Below are 21,443 nucleotides of genomic sequence, written 5' to 3' on the forward strand. Positions count from 1 at the left end.
GTCTTTGTCTCTATGGACAATTTCTGGACATTTCACGTAATTGGAATCATATAATACGTAGTCTTTTGCATCTGGCTTCTTTCACTGCGCATAGTGGTTTTGAGGTTCATCCATGTTATAGCATCTATCAATAGTAGTTCATTCCTTTTTATTCCTGAGTAAATTCCATCGCATGGGCATACCACATTTTGTTAATCCTCCCACCAGTTGATGGATATTTGGATTGTTTGCACTTTTGGCTATTGTGAATAATACTATGAACATTGGTGTACAAGTTTTTGTTGTGAATAATGCTCCTATGAACATTTCTGTACACATTTTTATGAAAACATGTTTTCATTTCTCTTGGTAAATACCTAGTTGTGCAATTGCTGAGTCCGATGGTAAATCTATGCTTAACATTTTGTGAAACAGTCGAACTTTTCTAAAGTGGCTGCACCATTTTACATTCCTACCAGCAATCTATGAGGGCTCCAGTTTCTCCACATCCTCACCAATGCTTGATACTGTTTTTTTTTCTTTTTATTATAGACATTCTAGTAGGTGCAGTTTTCATTTGCATTTCTCTAATGACTAATGATGTATTAAGCATCATTTTATGTACTTATTAGCCATTCATATTTCCTCTTTGGTAAAAAGGCTATTCCAGCCCATTCTTAAATTGGGTTGCTTATTTTCTTATTATTGAGTTGCAAGAGTTCTTTATATATTCTGGATACAAGTCTCTATCAGACACATGATTTGCAAATGTTTTCTTCCAGTCGGTCGCTTGTCTTTTCATTTTCTTAATGGTATCTTTGAAGAGCAAAAGTTTTTAACTTTGACGAAGTCCAATTTATTTCTTCATTTATGAATCATGCTTTTGGTATCATACTTAAGAACACTTTACCTAGCTCAAGTTCACAAAGATTTACTCCTAGGTTTTCTTTTTAGGAGTTGCTAGTTTCAGCTCTTATATTTAGGCCTATGATCTATTTTTAGTTAATTTTTGTGTAAAGTGTGAGGAAAGGGTTTAACTCCATCCAAATTGTGGACAGTTGCAGATATGCAATTGTCCCAGCACCATTTGTTGAAAAGACAATCCCTTCCCTATTGAATTGCCTTGGTATCTTTGTAGAAAATAAACTGACCATAAAAGGGTTTATTTCTGGACTCTCATTGATCTATATGTCTGTACTTATGCCAGTACAACACTGTCTTGATTTCTGTAGTTTTATAGTACATTTTGAAACTGGAAAGTGTAAGTCTTTTAACTATGTCCTTTTTCAAAACCGTTTTGGCCCTTCTAGAGCTTTTGCATTTCCATATAAATTTCAGGATCAGCCTGTCAATTTCTGCCAAAAAAGAAAAAAAAATCCTGCTGGGTTTTTGATATGGATTGTTTTGAATCTGTAGATCAATTTAGGGAGAATCACCATCTTGACAGTATTGAGGCTTCAATCCCACAGGGCTATCCTGTCTCACCTACACTTGGCATTCCAATGCCCCTCACCGAAACAGTGCTGCTCCTCTCTCAAGTCGCTGGAAAGCATGAAGCTCAGCGGTCCTTTCAACCAGGCCTGGGCCCTGTTGTTCATGTAATGTTTCCCCTGCTTCTACTTCAGCTACCACCACCACAAGCTGTGGCAGCCAGTACTGACTTACCTCAAGTCCCTCTCTGCCCTGTATCAGCAAAGACATTTCGTCCCAAGAGAGCTATGCAATCACTGTTTTTTTTAAGAACTTCGTTTTAGAAGCAGTAAATAACCTCAGAGCCTGGATTCAATCCCGTCTCTATCCTTAACCACACTCCCCAAACCCTAAAGCTGTGCTTCTGGCAACGGTTATTACTGAAGGCTTTTTTTCACTTCTTTCATTGAGCAAACACCATATAGCAGCTCTTCATTGCTCCCACTCACCTCAACTCTGGCGCTCACACTTAGAATGTGTGTGTGTGTGTGTGTGTGTGTGTGTGTGTGTGTGTGTTTGCATGCACATCTACTGAAATGCAGTGCTTATGAATATGTGGCTTGTACCTTGAGGCTTCTAAAGTATAGTGTTGCTTTTCACTGGTTCATAAAGAATAAAAATGATTAACTTTGGAGGAAATTTGTTCTTTTTAACATTTTCATTTACAAGGGGGCATTGTCTACACTGTGCTTCAAAGTAAATATATTCCATTAAAATGGTGACATTAGTTTCATCTTTTATAGATAGTGGGTGTTTAACAACTTACAATACTTTTTTATCTCACTTGGCATACCCCATTCTTTGTTTTTACTGGTCTCTCACTGACTACTCCTCTATCTCCTTGACAGTTCTCTATCTTTCCCGGATGACTCCCTAATGGGAGTGCCCCAGGGCCTAGTCCTTGCTCTACTTCACTGAGCCCCCTGGTAATCTCATAAACACCTCATGAATATGTGGCTTGCAATGTTGAGGCTTCTGAAGCATAGTGTTATTTTTCATTGTTTCAGAAGGAGCACAAAAATGATCAACTTTTTAAACATGTTCTTTTTGATGTTTTCATTTTCAAGGGGACATTGTCTACACTGCATTTCAAATCTATTCAGTTAAAATGGTGACATTCGGGGCGCCTGGGTGGCTCAGTTGTTAAGTGTCTGCCTTCGGCTCAGGTCACGATCCCAGGATCCTGGGATCGAGCCCCACATCGGGCTCCCCGCTCTGTGGGAAGCCTGTTTCTCCATCTCTCACTCCCCCTGCTTATGTTCCCTCTCTCGCTGTGTCTCTGTCAAATAAATAAATAAAATCTTAAAAAAAAAAAATGGTGACATTCACTGGACCTTTTATTGATGGTAGATGTTTAGCAACTTCTAGTACCTGTCTCTCCAGCTGGGAGCATAGCACACTCTGGTCTCCTACACCAGGCTCCCTGTTCTCCTTCCCGCCCCTTTTCCTTTCTCCTCCACCCCCTTCAAACGTGTTCCTCTTGAGGTCTTCCCCATCTCAGGAAATGCCAGTTCCATCCTTCCGGTCACTCAGGCTGGAAACCTAGGTGACATCCTTGACTCCTCTCTTTCCTTTATTCCTACATCCAGGAAACCCTGTTGGCTTTACCTTCAGAATATTTGCAGTCTGGCCACTTCCTACAGTCTCTCCTTTAGCCTCTATTCTATTCCGTTGTTAGAAAAGTCTCCTTACCCATCTCCCTGCTTCCACATTTGTCCACTTAAATTTTTAAATAGCCTATTTTATTATTTATGTGTGTGTGTGTATTTTGTGTGTGTGTTTTTTTCCTTTCAGTTTTCAGTTTTTTCCTTTCAGTTTTACTGCCATACTGCACTGTATAAGTTGAAGGTGTACAGCATAATGACTTGGCATAAATATATTGTGAAACGATGACCATAATAAGTTAACATCCATCATCTCATACAGATAGAAGAGAAAAAATGTTTTTTCCTTGTGATGAGAACTTTTAGGATTTACTCTCTTAGCAACTTTCAAATATCACATATAGTAGTGTTAACTACAGTCATCATGTTGTACATTACATTATGCCTAAACTCTTACTATTATTATTTTTTAAAGATTTTATTTATTCATGGGAGACAGAGAGAGAGAGAGGCAGAGGGAGAAGCAGGCTCCCAAGGAGCAGGGAGCCCGATGCGGGACTCGATCCCAGGACCCTGAGATCATGACCTGAGCCGAAGGCAGACGCTTAACCATCTGAGCCACCCAGGTGCCCCTAAACTCTTATTATTTACACAGCAGCCTTAGTGTGAATTATATTGCTCCTCTTCTCAAGAGCTTCCAATGGTTCCCAATTTCTCAATAGCCAAAGCCCTTACAGTGGTCTACAAAGCTTTACACAATCTGGTCCTTCACCTCCTTTAAGTCAAGTGCAACCTCCAACTTGACCATCCTAGTTAAAACTGGAACAGCTCTCCTCCTCAACACTCCTAATCTCTTATCCTGCTGTTTTTCCCTATAGCACTCATCACATTCTAATAGGCCACATAATTTGCTTATTTATTACCTCATTTATTTAATCTTTGAGATGGCAAGGATTGTCATGTTTTGGTCACTGACAGATCCCCAGTGCTTAGTACAGGACTTGGCGCAGAGTAGGCACTCATAAATACTGATGGAATGAACAAATAAATTAGCATAGATTAGTATAGATTAGATTACTAGTAGATTACTATAGTAAATGAACAATTTATGGAATTATATAGGAGTAAAAATGCAAGATCATTTAGTATGTTCATTAGTATAATAGCATGGTACAGTTGAAGGAGCATGGCGTGGGGCGCCTGGGTGGCTCAGTCGGTTAAGCATCTACCTTCAGCTCAGGTCATGATCCCAAGGTCCTGGAATCAAGCCCCGCATCGGGCTCTCTGCTCAGCAAAGAGCCTGCTTCTCCCTCTCCCTCTGCCTGCCGCTCTGCCTATTTGTGCTCTCTCTCTCCGTGTCAAATAAATAAATAAAATCCCAAAGAAAGAAAGAGAAAGAGGGAAAGAAAGAAAAAGAAAGAGGGAAAGAAAGAGCGAGCATGGCATGAGAGGCCACACAGGAGGGCTGAAGCCTTCACTGCCTCAGTCTATATTCAGCAGCCTTCGTGGTTTTTCTTTTCCCTCTCCCCTTCTGTCCTACACTGTAATCCTACTAAATTATCAGCGGTTCTCTAAATAAAGCTGCCCTGCTGCCTCTCCTCAGCCTGGAACAGACTGTGCTGCAGGAGGTCCTTTACTCTCTTCCCTTTCCCCTGTACTTCTTCCCTTTGGACTGCATTTAGAAATTACTGCCTCTGAGAAGCCTTGCTTGACCGTCTCAAGCCTGGATTACATCTCCCTACCTTTGTGCTCGCTCACATGGCACCCCATGTTGTCTAAACCTGTCACAATGTGTTGGGGACTCTGAGACCAAACCTGAATGTTTCTAAACCCTTGTTAGATGCTGGCTGCAAGCACAAAGCGGTTATTCTCACAACTGCCAGCAGAGAATTGCCTGCTAGGGCTTTATGGATGGAAGTGAAATATGAAGAAGCATTTGGTTCCAGAAAGAATCACATTGTTGAGTCCTCTTGGCCATACAGAGATAAGTTATTAATTCATTTTCATTGAGGTAACTCCCCACATGGATGAACTAACACAAATGTAAATACTTCAAATACACTCTGTCTCATGGAGGGGGAGTACCCTTTGATGGTTTTCTGTGTGTGTCCACATTCCTTTTGGATGTTTAGGGACCTGGTACTTTCCTACCTGGGCCCAGGGGGTGGGTTTAAAGGCTCATGAGATCGGGAAAGAGAGATGGGACAAACCCTTTACTATGCTTAGGAAAGGGTTCCCACCTAATGGCCACAGATCTGACTTAGAGATGACCAGAGAAGACATCTCTGTCCAGGGATCTCTAGAAGCCATGTCCTGTTTAAAGAGATTGAAGTTTCCTTGTGATGGCCTTAGGGTTTGCTTTGCTAGAAGAGTCTTTGCTTTGCTTGACTCTCCCTTGCTTTGCTAGGGAGAGTCAAGTTTGTGAGTTGGGAAGTACATGGGGAGAGTGGGAGAAACGTGGAGAGGTGGTGACAGACCAGAAGGCTAGAGAAAATAGGAGAGAAGCTACAAGGAGCCATTCCAAGTGACAGGAGACCAGGAACAACCAATGTGTGTAGGCATTAGCCAGGAATCCTCCAACATTCATGAAGACACGCATTTCCTGTTAGTCATGCAACATAAAGGTTCAAGTTACTTTAAAAAAAAGATTTTATTTACTTATTTGGCAGAGAGAAAGAGAGCGAGCGTGAGCACACAAGCAAGGGGAGCAGCAGAGGAAGAGGGAGAAGCATGCTCCCTGCAGAGCAGGGAGCCCGATGCAGGGCTTGATGCAGAGCTCGATGCGGGGCTCGATCCCAGGACCCTGGAATCATGACCTGAGCGGAAGGCGGATGCTTAACTGACTGAGCTACCCAGGCGCTCCAAGGCTCAAGTTATTCTATTGGGCTGTAAAAACAACAAACTTTAAAGGCTGGAAAATTTGGGGACTCTCAGATTGCACTTTTTTAAAAAGTTTATTTTTTTTAGTAATCTCTACACCCAACATGGGGCTCAAACTCATGATCCTCAGATCAGGAGTTGCATGCTTCTCCAACTGAGCCAGCCAGGAGCCCCTCAGATTGCATTTTGAAGGTTCCATGTGGTATACGGACCAAAAAATAATGTTTAGGACAACAGCCACCATCCTGTTGGAATGTGCCAGTGTACAGGTCTTGGTGTGTACTGGCAGAAGTTGGTACTGATTGTGGGGGGGATGCTGGTGGGCCCTGAGGGACTGAAATGGACTGGACCTCAACAAGATGCCTTAAAACCCCTGAACAGATACAGAGCGTCTGTCAAAACAGTGTTCAAGAGGGAAGAGATGCATATGTAACCTTATCAGAGTTCACTGAAGATAAAACTCTTTGATTCCCAGAGATTAAGGTGGGAGCCACTTACATGCAAAGTGATTACCAAGACAATTAACTTACTGCAGACTCTGGGTTTCTAAAAAGCCTTGACTTCTTAAAAAAAAAAAAAAAAAAGTGGGCAGGGTATGATTATACAGTGTCCTAAATCCTCAGAACCTCCACGTAGGAACTTCTTCCAACTCTACCACTATTCTTAGACCCAAGCTTCTAGCATGCTTGGGACATTTCAGACTGCGAGGAAGCCGATTTGAGGAGTATTCTCAAACACTTAAGTTAGAGGGCTAGGAAAAGACAGCTTCCATTTGCCCTGTGGGACCCTACCAGTGTGAAAGGATGTCCTCAAGGTATTTGGGAGCTCCCATTACTTTCCAGTAATTGGTGGGAAAAGTAATTGAATACAGGAATTACCTGGAGGAGTTAGTTTATTTAAATGACCTGGTTTTACTTTGCTTGGTCTCAGAGAAACAGAATGCTCCTTACTGTACTAGATCCTTCTATAAAACACTTTAAAAAAATGAGAGTGAAAGAGGTATCATTGATTAAATAGAACTCCCCCCCCCCCAGAATGGACTCTATATAGTAAATATACAGATTGGTGAAAAGACACAGCCCAGTTTCAGAAACAGTATTTTAAAAAAGAACCTTTTGGACATAACAAAACGCCAGATATGAGGCCAGGTAATGTCGTAATAAGGGTGTACTAATCACAGTGGTTTAGGACATCACTCACTGTAGGTATACATACCAGCTACACAGAACACAGACACATTTCGGTTCCTGCTTGAATCAAGAACCTAAGTCGACAGATCAGTGCTACACTATGTAATGTATACCTCAAAATGTATGTTGGCTAATATACAAAAATCAAAAGTCAGCACTTTTAAATGTTCAAGAATAATGTATGAAAACTCAAATGTTTAAAGTTGGATGTATGCCATATTTTAGGGCTTATAGTTTTTAAAGCTCGTTTTATAGTTTAAGTCAGAAAAGGTAAGCTTATTTCCCTGTTTCCAAAGGATTGAGGTGATTCTCTATTTTTTCCCACGAACTAGTCTACTTCAGCAAAACAGTACACCGTGTGCTATCTTGGCCTCCTGGGAAACATGACATGTTCAAGTTTGCTAGAAAGAGATAATGATCGCTTTTAGCCACACACCTCACTGTAAATTCATCGGGATATTGGTCTAGAGAGAAAATGGCGGCGGGGGGTGGGGTGGGGGTTGGGGTAGGAGAAATTCCTCAGTTTAGGATTAGAAATGAGCAATGGATGGCTTAACTTAAGGTTAGTTGTAGAACCACTGGCCTCCAGCTGTGTATTTCTGTCATTTACATTTTTCTCACAAAGAGATTTCACAATAACAAATTTACAGAACCGTCCTACAGTAGTTTTAATATTCTTAAATCAAAAAAAGGCGATATTTTAAAAGCATTTGCTAGAATTCTACAGCTGGTTTACTTAAAAAGAATAACCACCCCCAAAATCACTGCTCTCTGAATGTTCGTCCTTGCCATCTTATTTTGACGCAAATAGAACAGCGTTTTTAGATTCGACATTTCTGTGTGGTGCAGACACGCCGTTTTCTATGAATTTTCCCACCTCTGAGAAATGCATTTCCGAAACGTGTAATTGTTGTGTAATAAGCCAAGTGGAACTATGACGCAATAATCCCCTGCAAATTGCCTTACAAAAATGATGTCATTTGGCGCAGATGTAGTCAATTTTATAACAGGTAGCTATGGCAAGGCTTCCTCCCCGTCGTCGCAGATTCCCCCACCCCCACCGTGGCGTTCAAGATGCAAAAAGACATTTTCCTGGCGTCCCGATCCTCAACTTGTCGAGGGTGGGCGCATCGCCGTGGCTTGAGCCCACCGCTCGTGCAGACTAAGCGGGACCGCTGCGGGGAGACAAGCACCACCGAGCGTTCCCAGCCCCGACGGCGACGGCACGAGGGAAACCGCGTTGGGCCGGGCCCGCAGTGCAGCGCCCGGCCGCATTATTCCCTCGGTGGGGCCCGCCGGCGTGGCCAGCCTGAACGTGGGGCCCCGCGGGCGTGGGATAGCCCTGCCCCCACCCCGCTCCCACACCCGCTCCCGCTCCCCCGGCGCCGGAAGTGACGCGTGCTGGCTGAAATATGGCGGCATTGGCGCTCGACCAGGGGGAAGGTAAACACCCTCCGGGCCGCGGCCCGCGCGCGGGCCCCCTCGAGGCGCCGATGGGGGCCGAGGGCGCCACCGAGGCCTGCTTTCCAACTCTCGTCTTCCCGCCCTTCGACCTTCCTACCCGCGTGGCAGGCTTCCGCGTTGCGACGACGGCGCATGGAACCCCCTGCCGGCGGGCCCCGCCTCCCTGGGCCGGCCCCGGGCGGCTCCCGCGGCCCGCAGGGGGCGCGCGGCCCGGAGCGGCCCCTGGCTCGTGGCCCCGCACGCTCCGCCCCTTGCCCGCCCCTTTCCCGCCTTCCTCCACCCCCGGCGTGGGTGATCCTGAGGCTCGGCGCGCTTCGGGGCAGAAGCCCGGAGACGCCGTCGTCGACGCCGCTACCGCCGGTGCTTCTGCCGCTGCCCGCGGCCCCCCAGCCCTTTCCCCCGCCCGTGGCCCCGAGTCGGCCCTCCGGCCGAGCCCCGCCGGGCGCCGCGAGGCCCCTGGCGTTGGCAAGGCCGGGCCCGGCCCCGACGCCGCGCCGCCTTGCGCCGAGCCCGACTGTCTCGACTCGCGACTCAGTGCTGTCTTCTTTCCCAGGACTGGTTCCGAGGGGCCCGCAGGCGCGCAGACTCGCCCCCCGCCGGAGCGCCCCGGCCCGGCCCGGGAGCGGCCCCTTGTAGAGGTTCGAGGAGCCTGCCGAGTGCCATCCCGGCGCCCGACCGCCCACCGCCCGGCCCGCCGGCCCGCTTCTTCCTGATGCAGACTGCCGTCCACTAGAGGTTGGACAGACCCCCGAGGTGCGTAGCCGCCCCTGGCCCTTCGGCCTGTAAGAGCCCGGGCTTCGTCCGCGGCCCGGCGCTCGGCACGGGTTCGGTAGCGTTTTCTGCACAGACCCGAGTCAAACATTTGGTAGACGCCGGGACCTAATTTGTCTTTGAGTTTACTTAAATTGTTTGAAATATTTTTTTCAAGGAGGGGAAAAAAAAAAACGGAAGAAGCATAATTCAGCCATTTTTTGCAGCACACAGCTGCAGGTACCATGATTATTTTCTCCCTAACCCATTCCTTCCCTTTAAAAATTCTGTTTATGCCTGAAATAGAACTATGCGAAATGCGAGGCATAAAACGTGGAATCAGAAGGTCTGGGTTCGACTGGGTGACGCTGAGAAAATCGCTTACCGAACATCGGTTTCTTATCTATGAAATCTAGGCAGTAATAGCCACATCACAGGGTAGTGAGGACTATATGAGGTCATATACGTGAAAATAACCTATAGCTGTAAAGTGTTGTAAAAATGCAAAGCGATTTTTTAAGTAACCCTTGCCAGAGTGGTTAATGTTGTAGTGGCTAACTGTTGCTGCCTCTTTTTTTTTTTTTCCCCTGTATTATAAGTATAAGCCATAAGTATGGAATAGCGAAGCAGTGCTGTGAATCGACTGGATATATAATAGTCACGTTGCTTGGCCTTCCTACGAAATGCTAACTGCTTATTTAAATAACGGTATTCTTTAATTCAAATTTAACGTTACTGTAGTGCTTTGCTTTTCATTTTTCTAGGCCGCTTATGCCCTTTTTCTTACTCAGAATATTTATTTAACACTTGATGTTTTAGTCTTATGTATTTTCCGAATTTATTTTTGTTTATCTGATTTAATGGGAACTTAGAAAATGCTTTTAAGATATATACTCTAATTTTAATGGTATTTTTCATATCTAGGGAACAGGATACCTGAATATATCTACTAATTTGAAAATTGTTTTTTAAGAGCTTACAAATGCATTCAGATTTCTGTAATTCTTAAAATGTATAGAAATTTTCAACTTTTTGACAATGTAATAGTGTTTATATAACATAAATCTCTTTTTAAATCATCAGCACTTAGTAGGTGCTTAGAACCAGTTCTTCAGTGGGAATTGGTGTTAATTTGCACTCTATTGCTGATTTAACTTAGGAATAATAGAAGAGTAAATATTTGTGACTTGAGAAATTGGATCTATTATTTGTCAGAACTAATATATGTGTGTAACAGATCAGTATGGAATAATTCCTACTGGGTACATCAAAAATGTAGTATGGTTTGGCTTAAAAATGGTCCACAAAAAGTGAAAGAGAAGCATTTATCATAGTATATTGTTATTTTTAGCCAACAAATGGTTTTCTGAGTTTTTTCTGAAATGTTTTATTTTATAACCCAATACCAGTTGTTTTTTAGAGTATACTTTTGTGTTTTGTAAAAAGAAAGATTTAAGCGGGCACAATTAAATTAGCAAATGGAAGAGCCTATCTTAATGTGCTAGCTTTTATACACTGGACTTATCATTTGTCCTGAAGATAAAATTTTGGCAAATCACTGCTTTATTGGGAATTTCAAGGTTTGACCTTCTCTCTGCCTTGATTTGGGTTATCTGGGGCTAAAATCTTGGAACCAGGGCTGGCTTGGCTTCATGGGTGTTCAGAAGGGCCCTGAAGTTGGTGTAATAATCTGCATGTAAAACTGGCATTGTACAATATAAAGGTGAATGGTAAAATTCATGCTAATTTAAATTTTTAATTTTTCTTCACTTAGAACGCATTAAACAACAAATAAAAAAACACCATGACAAGTTGAGAGAAACCACAGAAGAAAGGAGAGAGCTTTTTATTTTAGTACCTTTAACGACATTTTTTTCCTGCTTTGGGATAAGGGGGCCCAAATTTTCATTTCACTTGGACCCCCAAAATTAGCTTGCCTTCTGTCAGCTTGCCCTTCACGTTGTAAATATTTTAAGAGTAAATAACATTAACTAGGAGAGGAATGAATATTTAAGGGATTGAATTAATTTATTAGCATATATTCTCTCTGAACTGGAATGCTGTAGTTGGTGTGGGGTTTTTTATTGAAGAGAACTGAAAGAGTCATTGGTGAAGCATTGTAGGATACTGGTTAAACACAGGCTCTGAAGTGGGGCAGACCCCAACTCCACCACTTAAGAATCATAGCCTTGGGTAAGTTCCTTAACCTCTGTGAGCTTTTGATTCTTCTCATCTTTAAATCGGGGATGGTTACAGAACATGGAGCGTTATGAAGATTAAATTTATCTCTTCATCCAACAAATATTTATTAAGCACTTATTATGTGCCAAGTGCTGTTATTTCTAGGTTGTGAGGGATACAACAGTCAAAGCAAAAATGGAAAAGAGAAAAAAAAACATAAAAAGCAACTAATTAAGGAAAAGGGCCTGTTATCTCTATTTTAATATACTATAGAGGAAAATAAAGCAGAAAGGGAAAGTGAGGATTTCTGGCTGTGGGGGCGGGTGAGGTTTTTGGTTTTTGGGTTTTTTTTTGTTTTTTTAAAAGATGGGGTTTGGGGAAGGCCTCACTGGAGTAAAGACTTGAAGGCAGCCATATATATCTGGGGATGTAGTGATCAGGCAGAGGGAACAGCGAGTGTAGAAGCCTTAAGGTGGGGGTGTGACTGTTTCCAAGAAACAGCAAAAGAGGCCAGTGTATCTGGGGCAGGGTGAACAAGGGGGGAGAGTAATGGGAGATAATTATTATTACCATCATAAGAATGGTTAGAGGGGCTCTCATGGTTCATCTTTGCTGTGGGTATATGTTGTACTGCTACTGGTCCAAAAGTGGAAGGCCTTTTCAGAATTAGAAATTTTTACTTTGGAAGAAACTAGAAAAGGCAAGGTATTTCCTCAGATACTCTGTTTTTAATATAAGGCCTTTAAAGTTTATATGGCTGAATCATTGAAGCAAATAAGAACAGATAGAAAATTTATTCCTTTGTCTCTGATAAAATCATTGAATTTAGTTAATGATTTTACACCATTTAAAGATTTGCAGTAAATCTGTATCAGAACATCAAGACCTTCTGAAAGATTTAGTTTGATTGTATAATTCTTATAGAGAATTAGAATGTTAACATTATAATGTTGATGATTTCTTGTTAGGATATAACTCAGAAGATTTGGGGTTTTATTCCCCAATAGAGGCTTTTCCTAGAATTCTCACTGGATCCAATCTCTAAAGGCTAGGGAAGCTGTTTTCCATGACATCACTCTTGGACTACTACTGCTCGTACTGAGGAATAGGCAGAGGAGCATTAAATGAAAATCTTCTGATGAAAAAATAGCATTGAAGTAGGAGTGATTTTTTTCTTGCAAGGTTTCTTGTATTATAGAACGATTAAATGCTAAACATACCTGAAAAGTGAAGTAATTTGGGTAATAGGTGCCAACCTGGGGCTGGAGAACCCAGAGCCTTCCTAAAAGCTTAAACGGTCATTTGCAATTTGGTACTGAGTTATAAAAACATTTAGATAGACAAGAAAGAATTTCCAGTATTAAACAAATTAAAGTTATGCAGCCTTTCCTCCCATATTAAACTGAGTTGTTTCTCAATTTGAATAGTGTATCCAAGAGTAAAATGACTGCTAATAGAGCTAAAACAGTGAGTCTGTTTTTAAATTTTTCTTGCCTTTTAGATTGAGAAGTTAGCCACTTTGAGATTGCTGAACTTAAAATTTTTTCTTTATAAGTTACAGAAATGGTGAGAAACTTTATGACTCAGAAATTAATTCTATTTTTATCTGTAGTAAGCCTTGCATTTTCTTTTCAGTGTGTGAGTATGGGATTTTCTGCATTAGGCACCAACTTTGGTAAGCTACCTGTTTGAGGATGAAGGTAGTATGAAATAATTTAAATTTTTCATTGAAAAGAAGTATATCAAGCTCTGAGAATCTAGCTTTTGTTCCAAATGACTTAGGATTTTGTATGAATTTTTAAGGACCTTTGGGAGGAATGTGAAAACATTAAATTAATGCTTATGGCATAAACATGGAGGTTAATTTTGAAACATCTTGAATTTTGCCTTCAAATCGGAATGGCAGCCTTCTAACTGAAAAGGAAGCATTTAATTTCTTTGCCTTTAATTTCCTGTCCAATTTTACCCCTACCAGACTTCTTTCTTTACTGGTCACTAGAGAGTTTGAACTGTTAGAAATTTCTGTGATATAAATAGCAGTAATAGTCTTCCAGGGCAGAGGTAGGAAGAGTATGTTTTGTGTATATGCATGTGTTGTCATTGATCTCTTGATCATACCATCAGTGGTACTCAAACCTTTTGGTCTCAAGACCTCATTATTCTCTTAACAATTTTGGAGATCCTAAAGAGCTTTTGTTATGTGGGTTTTATCTGTTTATATTTGCCATAATAGAAATTAAAACTGGAATATTAAAAAACCCATTACACGTTAATCTAAGTAGCATTTTTGATGAAAATTAAATGTTTTCCAAAACCATATAAAACTTGGTGAGAAGATCTAATTTTTACCTTTTTGCAGATCTAATTAATGTCTGACTTAATGGAAGACAATGGGCTTCTTATCAGCCTCTGCATTTAATCTGTTATCATTATCACACATGTAGCTTCTGGAATACACTGAGAGAATGAAAGTGAAAAAAACAACTTTTAAAATTATTACTATGAAGATAGTTCTGACTTTGTGGAGTCCTTTAAGGGGATGAGGACCCCATTTGTCCCTGGACTACACTTTGGAAGTCGCTATATTAATCATTCTTATGTGTAGAAAATATGAGGCTTTCTTTTTTTTTCTAATCAGCGCCAAGTTGAACAAGACAAACTCTTCAATATTTCTTTCCTAGTAGTGTATGTCTTGTCACTAGTTTAAGTTGGTTCTGCTTTTGAAAAAAACCAGCCATTTGAAATTCTGAAGGCCAAGTGTCAAATATATATATGTGTGGGTTTATAAACCTTGATTTCCTTTAATCTGATGGTCCATTTTTGAAAAGTGAGGATACAAAATTTCTGTACATTGAACATTTTGTATGTCAGTAAATCTCTCTTCTCAAAGCCCCTTAATGGATTTTTTTCACCATCCTTCATTGATTTATAGTTCTTATTTGAGCTTAGTTTTACAGTGATTCATTTTTATGATTATTTATTTATTCCATAAATTGCTATAATTCTTACAGAATTTTTTTTTTTTTAAAGATTTTATTTATTTATTTGAGAGAGAGAATGAGATAGAGAGAGCATGAGAGGGGGGAGGGTCAGAGGGAGAAGCAGGCTCCCTGTTCAGCAGGGAGCCCGATGCGGGACTCGATCCCGGGACTCCAGGATCATGACCTGAGCCGAAGGCAGTCGCTTAACCAACTGAGCCACCCAGGCGCCCCTTACAGAATTTTTATACATAAGTTTTTATATGTTTTTCTTTTCGTATTCTTATACTTTCCTTTCTCTAATTAATGTTTTTTTATTTGCTTATATATGTGTTTTGTGTTTTTATTTTAATTTAAGCCTCACTTTTTTTTCCTTTTCTTTGTAGCTTCCGGGGTATGGATTGTGAACAAGTTGGTTTTGTTTCACGTGTTCATTTGTAAGTTTGGTTGTTTGATGCCTTAAGCATTGATGTAGATCTGTGCTGTCCAGTAGAATATAATACAAGATATGTGTAATTTTAAATTTTCTCACGGGTGTTTTTTTTTTAAAGTAAAAAACGGTGAGATTACTTTTAATATATCTTATTTAACCCATTATATCCAAAATATTATTTCAACATGTGATCAGTAGAAAAATTTGTAAATTGAGATAATTGACCCTTTCTTTTTTGTACTAACTCTTCAAAATCTGGCATCCATTTTATACTTATAGCACATGTCAATTTGGACTAGCCACATTTCAAGTGCTCCATAGTCCTGTGGCTAGTGGCTTGTGTATTGAACAGCACAGATGTAGAGAGTAGCTACTCTGGTTAAGGCGGAAGAACTTGAACAGCCCATAAAAGCTGGAAAATTATACTTGTGTGATGAGAAAAAATGGGAAATAATGCCATTGCAAAATGAAGTCCAGTGTTTTGACTACCAGTACATCTCCTAATCTCTTATAAACTTACCTAGGGAGGTGTGGGATCTGTAGCAGTGACTTTGAGGGGTATCAAGTTCCTTTGGTTTTGTGAATGATAAAGGAGCAATAGGCAAGAAGTGGACAATGGAAGCCAAGATTGAGAGACCTCTGGTGGAGTGCCTTGCTCTGGGCTAGGCATTTAAGTGAATTCATTTAATCACCACCGCAACTCAATAATAAGGTGGTGATGATAATTCCTAATGTGTAGATGGAAACTGAAGTCAGGAGTTAACTGAAATTCTCCAGGTCATGCAGTGGTAAGTACTAGTGAGCACTCTTAATTTCAAAAGTTTTGCTCTTTCCAACAGAATACAAATTTCTTTGTATTTTTTTGCAAATCGGATTCTAGTTTTCTCTCTCTAAATAGTTGTATGACCTTGAAATTTTTCACCTGTCAACCTTAGTGTCTTTATCAGGTTAGAATTGGCCTGGGTCCTAAGAGACTTCGCTGATAAGGCAGGTTGGGGTTTGAAGGAAGTGCTGTGGCTAAGGAGAAGGATTTTTCCAGAGACAACCAGACTCTTAAAGGGTCAGGTCTATTATATTGGTTCCAGTAGCACCAACAGAAGGGGCATAATAAGCCCTAACATTATGGTCTCCTTAAGGGCCACATACTGTTTTTGAGTCTTTACGTGTATTAATTCATGTAATCCTCACAGCACCCTTATGAGGAAGGTTCTACTGATACTGATGACGCTTTTTACAGATGAGGACGTTAGAGCACAGAGAGGGTAAATAGCTTGCCCCAAGGTCACAGAGCTGGTAAGAGGTAGAACCGGGATTCAAACATGGCACCTAACTCCACACCTGTACTCTTAACTCACTACTTCTGTTAGAGATTAAATGTTGGTCAGTTAATCACTGAGCATTTTATCATTTTCTGCTTATACACATGCTTCCCATTAAAATGTAAAATACCGCTGCCGCTCTAAAGCTGTTAGTCTTGTTGATAGATGCACCAAGCTTTTTCATGTAGAAAAGAAGTTACTGAGATGTCCCAGCTATCACAAATTAGTTTTAGGAGTCAATTAAATCAAGTAAACTTGACAAATGCATTGCTAAGACTTGAAAAATAACTATAGTTTATTTAGTCTGCATGCCTACGTAACTGCATTATACTTCTGTCGGAGAATAAGTGACAAGTTTATGACTAAAAATTTTGAGTTCATCCTGTTCAATGTTCTCAATTTTACAGATGCAGAATAAGACCAAGAAAGTTTGGGTAACTTAAAGTATAGCAATTTCTGTTCTAAAACCCTGTTAGTTAGGGACCTTGACTATAATACCAAGGAAAAACCCATCTAAGGTAGTAAAAAAAGGAATTCATTCTAAGCACGGAAGGACTTCTCTTAGAACCTGGGGGCAGGAATAGAGGTTGGCCTAGCAACTGGAAAAATGAGGGTGTTGGGGAGCACTCCCTGTCCTCTTAGTTTTATTCTTCTTTCTCATTTCACTGGCTTTCTCTGATACTCAACCCGCATGGCAGGCAGAAGTTGGTGCCCACAGCTGCTCTTTGACATGTTCCAGTTCTAGTCATACACAGTGCACATCTCTTTTTCCCTTTTCTAAATTCTTGACAAGAGAGAGTTCATCTTGATGCCTATTTCTCACCCCAGTCTGACCTCACGTGACCAGACAGGATCACAGAGTGGAAGCCTGCCTGCTTGGAGTCCCTCTTAGTGGGCTGGGTGCCCAGAGGAGTACCGGTGCTGTCCTTATATTTTTAGGGTCTTTTGACTCCCAGTTTACCATTCTCCTTTTCTCCCCCCGCCTCCCCTTCTTTGCTCTATGGTGTTTCTACCATAGTAAGTATCTGGAACCATTAGATTGCTTCTTTTGAGAAAGCATAGTTTCTCCTTTTATTTTTTTTGAATTATTAATTTTTTTATTCAAGCACAATTAACATACAGCCTTATATTGGTTTCAGGTATACAATATAATGATTCAACAATTTTATACATTTCTCAGTGTTCATCAAGAGAAGTGTACTCTTAATCCTCTTTATTTCACCCATTCCCCCCACCAACTTCCGCTCTGGCAACCACCGGTTTGTTCTCTGTATTTAAGAGTCTGTTGTCTCTTTTTTTCCTTGTTCATTTTTTAAATTCTGCATATCAGTGAAATCATATGGTATTTGTCTTTCTTTGACTTACTTGGCATTATACCCTCTAGGTCCATCCATCTTGTTGCAAATGGCAAGATTTCATTCTTTTTTTTCTTTTTTATGGCTGAGTAATATTCCAGTGTGTGTATGTGCGCGTGTGTGTGATATATATATATATCTCCACATTCTTTATCCACTCATCAGTCTGTAGACACTTGGGTTGCTTCCATATCTTGGCTGTTGCAGATTGGTACAGCCACTGTGGAAAACAGTATGGAGCTTCTGCAAAAAATTAAAAATAGAATTACCATGTGACCCAGTAATTCCACTTCTGAGTATTTACCCAAAGAAAATGAAAACATGAATTCAAAAAGATATATGCATCTCTATGTTTATTGCAGCATAGTATCTCCTTTTTTTTTTTAAATTTTATTTATTTGACACAGAGACAGAGAGAGAGGGAACACAAGCAGGGGGAGTAGGAGAGGGAGAAGCAGGCTTCCAGCTGAGCAGGGAGCCCAATGCGGGGCTCGATCCCAGGACTCTGGGATCATGACCTGAGCCGAAGGCAGATGCTTAACCGTCTGAGCCACCCAGGCACCCGCGTAGTATCTCCTTTTAAAAATTTCCTTTAGATGGAACCTTTTTCAGGAAGGTCAGTAATAGCTGTTTGAGACCTTATCAGATAGTGATAGCTGTTGAATAGAGAGGGTTACTTTGACAAGTGAAATATATGGTATTTTAGGCACTATCAAAATAACAGATTATAAAACACAAAGCAGTCTGCTCTCAAGTATATGAATGCTAATGTCCAGTCTTGTACTACTGAATCTCCATTAAATGTGACCGATATCTTGACAAGTCAGTGATAATTGGTGATCCTGAGAAAGATAATGAAGTATCAGATATTTCATCTGGTTTAACTTATTGTGTTTTCTAATTCCAGTTATTTTGAAAATTGATCATTAGTGTGATGTGGGTAGTCCTCTATTAACAATAATGTTTGATTATTCAGATACCACACTGTGTGATGGTCCTTTTGTTCCCAGTACGCAGTTGTGTACATATGCTTCATATCACTTGGAAAATTCTAAGTTCTAATTCTAATTTTAAAAATAATTCAGGAAAAAAACCCAGTAGCTTACTTTCATCTTGAATGTATTAGTAAAGTTGTTCTGCCAAGCATTGCTTACAGAGTCTAAAATATTTTATATCTCTTTTCCAAATGATAAACAGTCCTTTTGTGTTCTGCCTTTCCAAAATGAAAGTATAGCTTTTGGATTAATGGAGTACTAATAAAAAACTTGATAATAATTTCACCTTGTGCATACTTTGCTGTCTTAGGTAAGTAAACATACTATGTCGTTTAATCAATAAGACTTGAAGGTAAGTTAGGGACAAACTGGGACAAGAGGCACCTAGAATGCCTCTTGGTAAGATGGGGAATACAGAAGAAAGAACTGATTGGGAGAGGGTAGAATTATGACTATTTTTAGACATGATGATTGACTATTTTTAGACATGATTTTGAGATCCAAGTGGGGCACCCAGAGGTATTTAGTGGACCATTCACCACTTGGACAGAGATGGTCAATGTGTGGGTAAAGGTAGGTAATAGGAGAAATCATGGGTTTAGATGAAGTCATTTAAGGAGACACAGTGTTTAGATGAGAAGAGGAAAGGTCTGAGAACAGAATTCTGGGGAACACCAGTGTTCATTCAAGAAAAATGAGCCCAGGGAGGAGATTGAGAAATAAGCAGCCTAGGAATAGGAGGACAATCAGGGTAATAGTATCATGAAACTGAGCAAGTGATGAGCCAAGGGAGGAAGTCATGCTGCAGAAGGATTCTGAGAAATAGGGGCTAGGATATAATCATTGGATTTGGCAATTAAAGTTTTTTTTTTTAAAGATTTTTAAAAATGAACTTTCAAAATAATAGTACACTTTTGTGGCAGATAGATTAGAAAACACAGTTTAGCAAAAGGGAAAAAATTAGAACTGCTTGGTATTCTACCATCCCGAGATAACCATTTTTAACATTATGGTATATTATCCTTTCAGACTTTTTTCTTGCTGATTAACAAAGGGTTTTCTTTTTTTTAAAGACGACTTTAGACTGGGATAACTGCTGAATCAATGGGTTAATAGATCAAGAAATTAAACATAGGGTGTCACAGATAACATATTGATGAAACAAAGTAGAAAAATACAGTGATAGCCAACTCACAAGAGTGGAGAAGTAGTGCTTTTCGCATGGCCGTGGAAGCTGCCTTTTCACTGCCAAATCCAGGGTGCAGAGGGGATTCCTGAAAGGCACATACCTCCATGCCTAACGTAATGCCGGAGGCGCTCGTGCAGCAAGCAGAGGAGGAGGCATTGGTAATAGAGTGGGGAGATTGGAAAGGAAAGCACTTGGGAGATTGGGTCTAATACCAGAAGGTCTAAGCTGGAAAAGGATGGAAAGTAAAGTTTGGAAATGATAAGCCAAGTGAAAAGAGAGGCAAAGGTTAAGCCAGAGTGAAAAGTTGACAGTTTAGATTTTAGATGGGGACCGGTTTTAGATTGTGGTGAGACCCAGCAGGTATGGAAATAGGTTTTAAAATGGAGTAAGGGGAGAGGTTGTAGGAGTTGAGGCGACCAGGAAAATTGGACTTCGTGGGTTTTGTACAAGTGATCTTATGTGAACATTGAAGAGGTGGAGAACATGAGCCTTAGCTGGCTGCCGAAGTTGTCTGTGAACGTGCGGGCGAGAGTCATTGATCAGGATGTGGGTAAGTGATCAGTGAGAAGGAGCAATAGAAGATGGGTTTTTATCTGAGCGAAAGGCCATGTTTTAGAAAAAGGACAGTAGAAACCTAAAAGAAGACTTAGAAGGTAGGTTTAATAAGCTATCAAAGAGTATTTTTTTGTATTTAAATCCGACTGTGGAGAAAACTTTGTGACCGGCAGGAGCTGGTAGGGGAGTTTGTTGATTCTGAAGCCTGGTTCCACAGGGCACAGACTAAAGGATTGGGAGGGAACTGGGGGATGGGGGGCGGAGCTGCGTGAGGGTGAGAGGAGAGGATAAGCGGCCCTTGGCCTGGCCAGCAGCCTGGGAGGGAGGGTAGTTGTGTGAAAAGGAGAAAATTACTTTGCTTCATAAACAGTCTAAGAAACTGAATTCGTTTATTCTGCTTAGGAGATCTCATTATCATTCCACTATCTTGGCTTCATTTCTCGGATATGCAAAAATGTGGTTTCATTCCCTTCAAAAATTGTATATTTATATTTTAAATATATAAGCAATATGTGATCACTTTTTTAGAATAAGGTTAATGAGGTAAGTAAAAAGGAAAAGGAGTAAACCTCAGTTTCTTGAAATCTTACCACCCGGGGATATCATTTTGGTATATATTCCTCCAGACTTTTCTCCTCTCAACGTACACATGTGTATTTAATTTTGGAAAATACACTGAGTAAACTGCAGTTGTCTGCTTCATTGTTTTTTCACATAACAATACCTAATAAATATCCTTTGTCAGAATAGGTAGATTGCTGCCATCGTTTTTAGTTGTTACAGTAATCCATTAGAGAACTACACCACATTTATTTAATAATCTGTTGTTGGGCTTTTGAATGTTTTCCGGTTTTTTATTATAAGTAAGGCTAGAACGAAAAATCTTGTGTGTACAGTTTGGCATATTTATCTGATTATTTCCTTTGGGTAAGTTCCCAGGTTTTTTCAAGGTCAACAGTGGTACTCTTTGGTTCAATTTCTTTTTCATTGCTTTTTCTCATAATTTAGCATTTGGCTGAAAAATCCTTTTTGTGTTGATAATTTGGGGACATATTGAAATATATTTGGTGAACAGTGTAAAATCAGTGGGCTAGGCATATA

The 21,443-nt window shown here is 40.6% G+C and overlaps 1 protein-coding gene across 3 annotated transcripts in view; it reads left to right on the forward strand.

Moving 5' to 3' along the window:
• Positions 1-8,545: 8,545 nt before the first annotated feature.
• KLHL15 (kelch like family member 15) overlaps positions 8,546-21,443 on the forward strand; it is a 35,082-nt gene continuing 22,184 nt past the window's right edge. Inside the window, exons 1-2 of one of the 3 annotated variants that reach the window (XM_078064223.1) lie at positions 8,546-8,566; positions 9,141-9,340. The gene's annotated coding sequence lies outside the window, so the exon portion shown is untranslated. Of the gene's footprint in view, positions 8,567-8,900; positions 9,341-14,882; positions 14,934-21,443 lie in introns of those variants that run through there. The other 2 variants (XM_078064224.1, XM_036105718.2) reach the window with 2 other exon arrangements.

The sequence above is a fragment of the Halichoerus grypus genome, chromosome X (assembly GCF_964656455.1).
Source record: "Halichoerus grypus chromosome X, mHalGry1.hap1.1, whole genome shotgun sequence".
Taxonomy (NCBI): Eukaryota; Metazoa; Chordata; class Mammalia; order Carnivora; family Phocidae; genus Halichoerus; species Halichoerus grypus.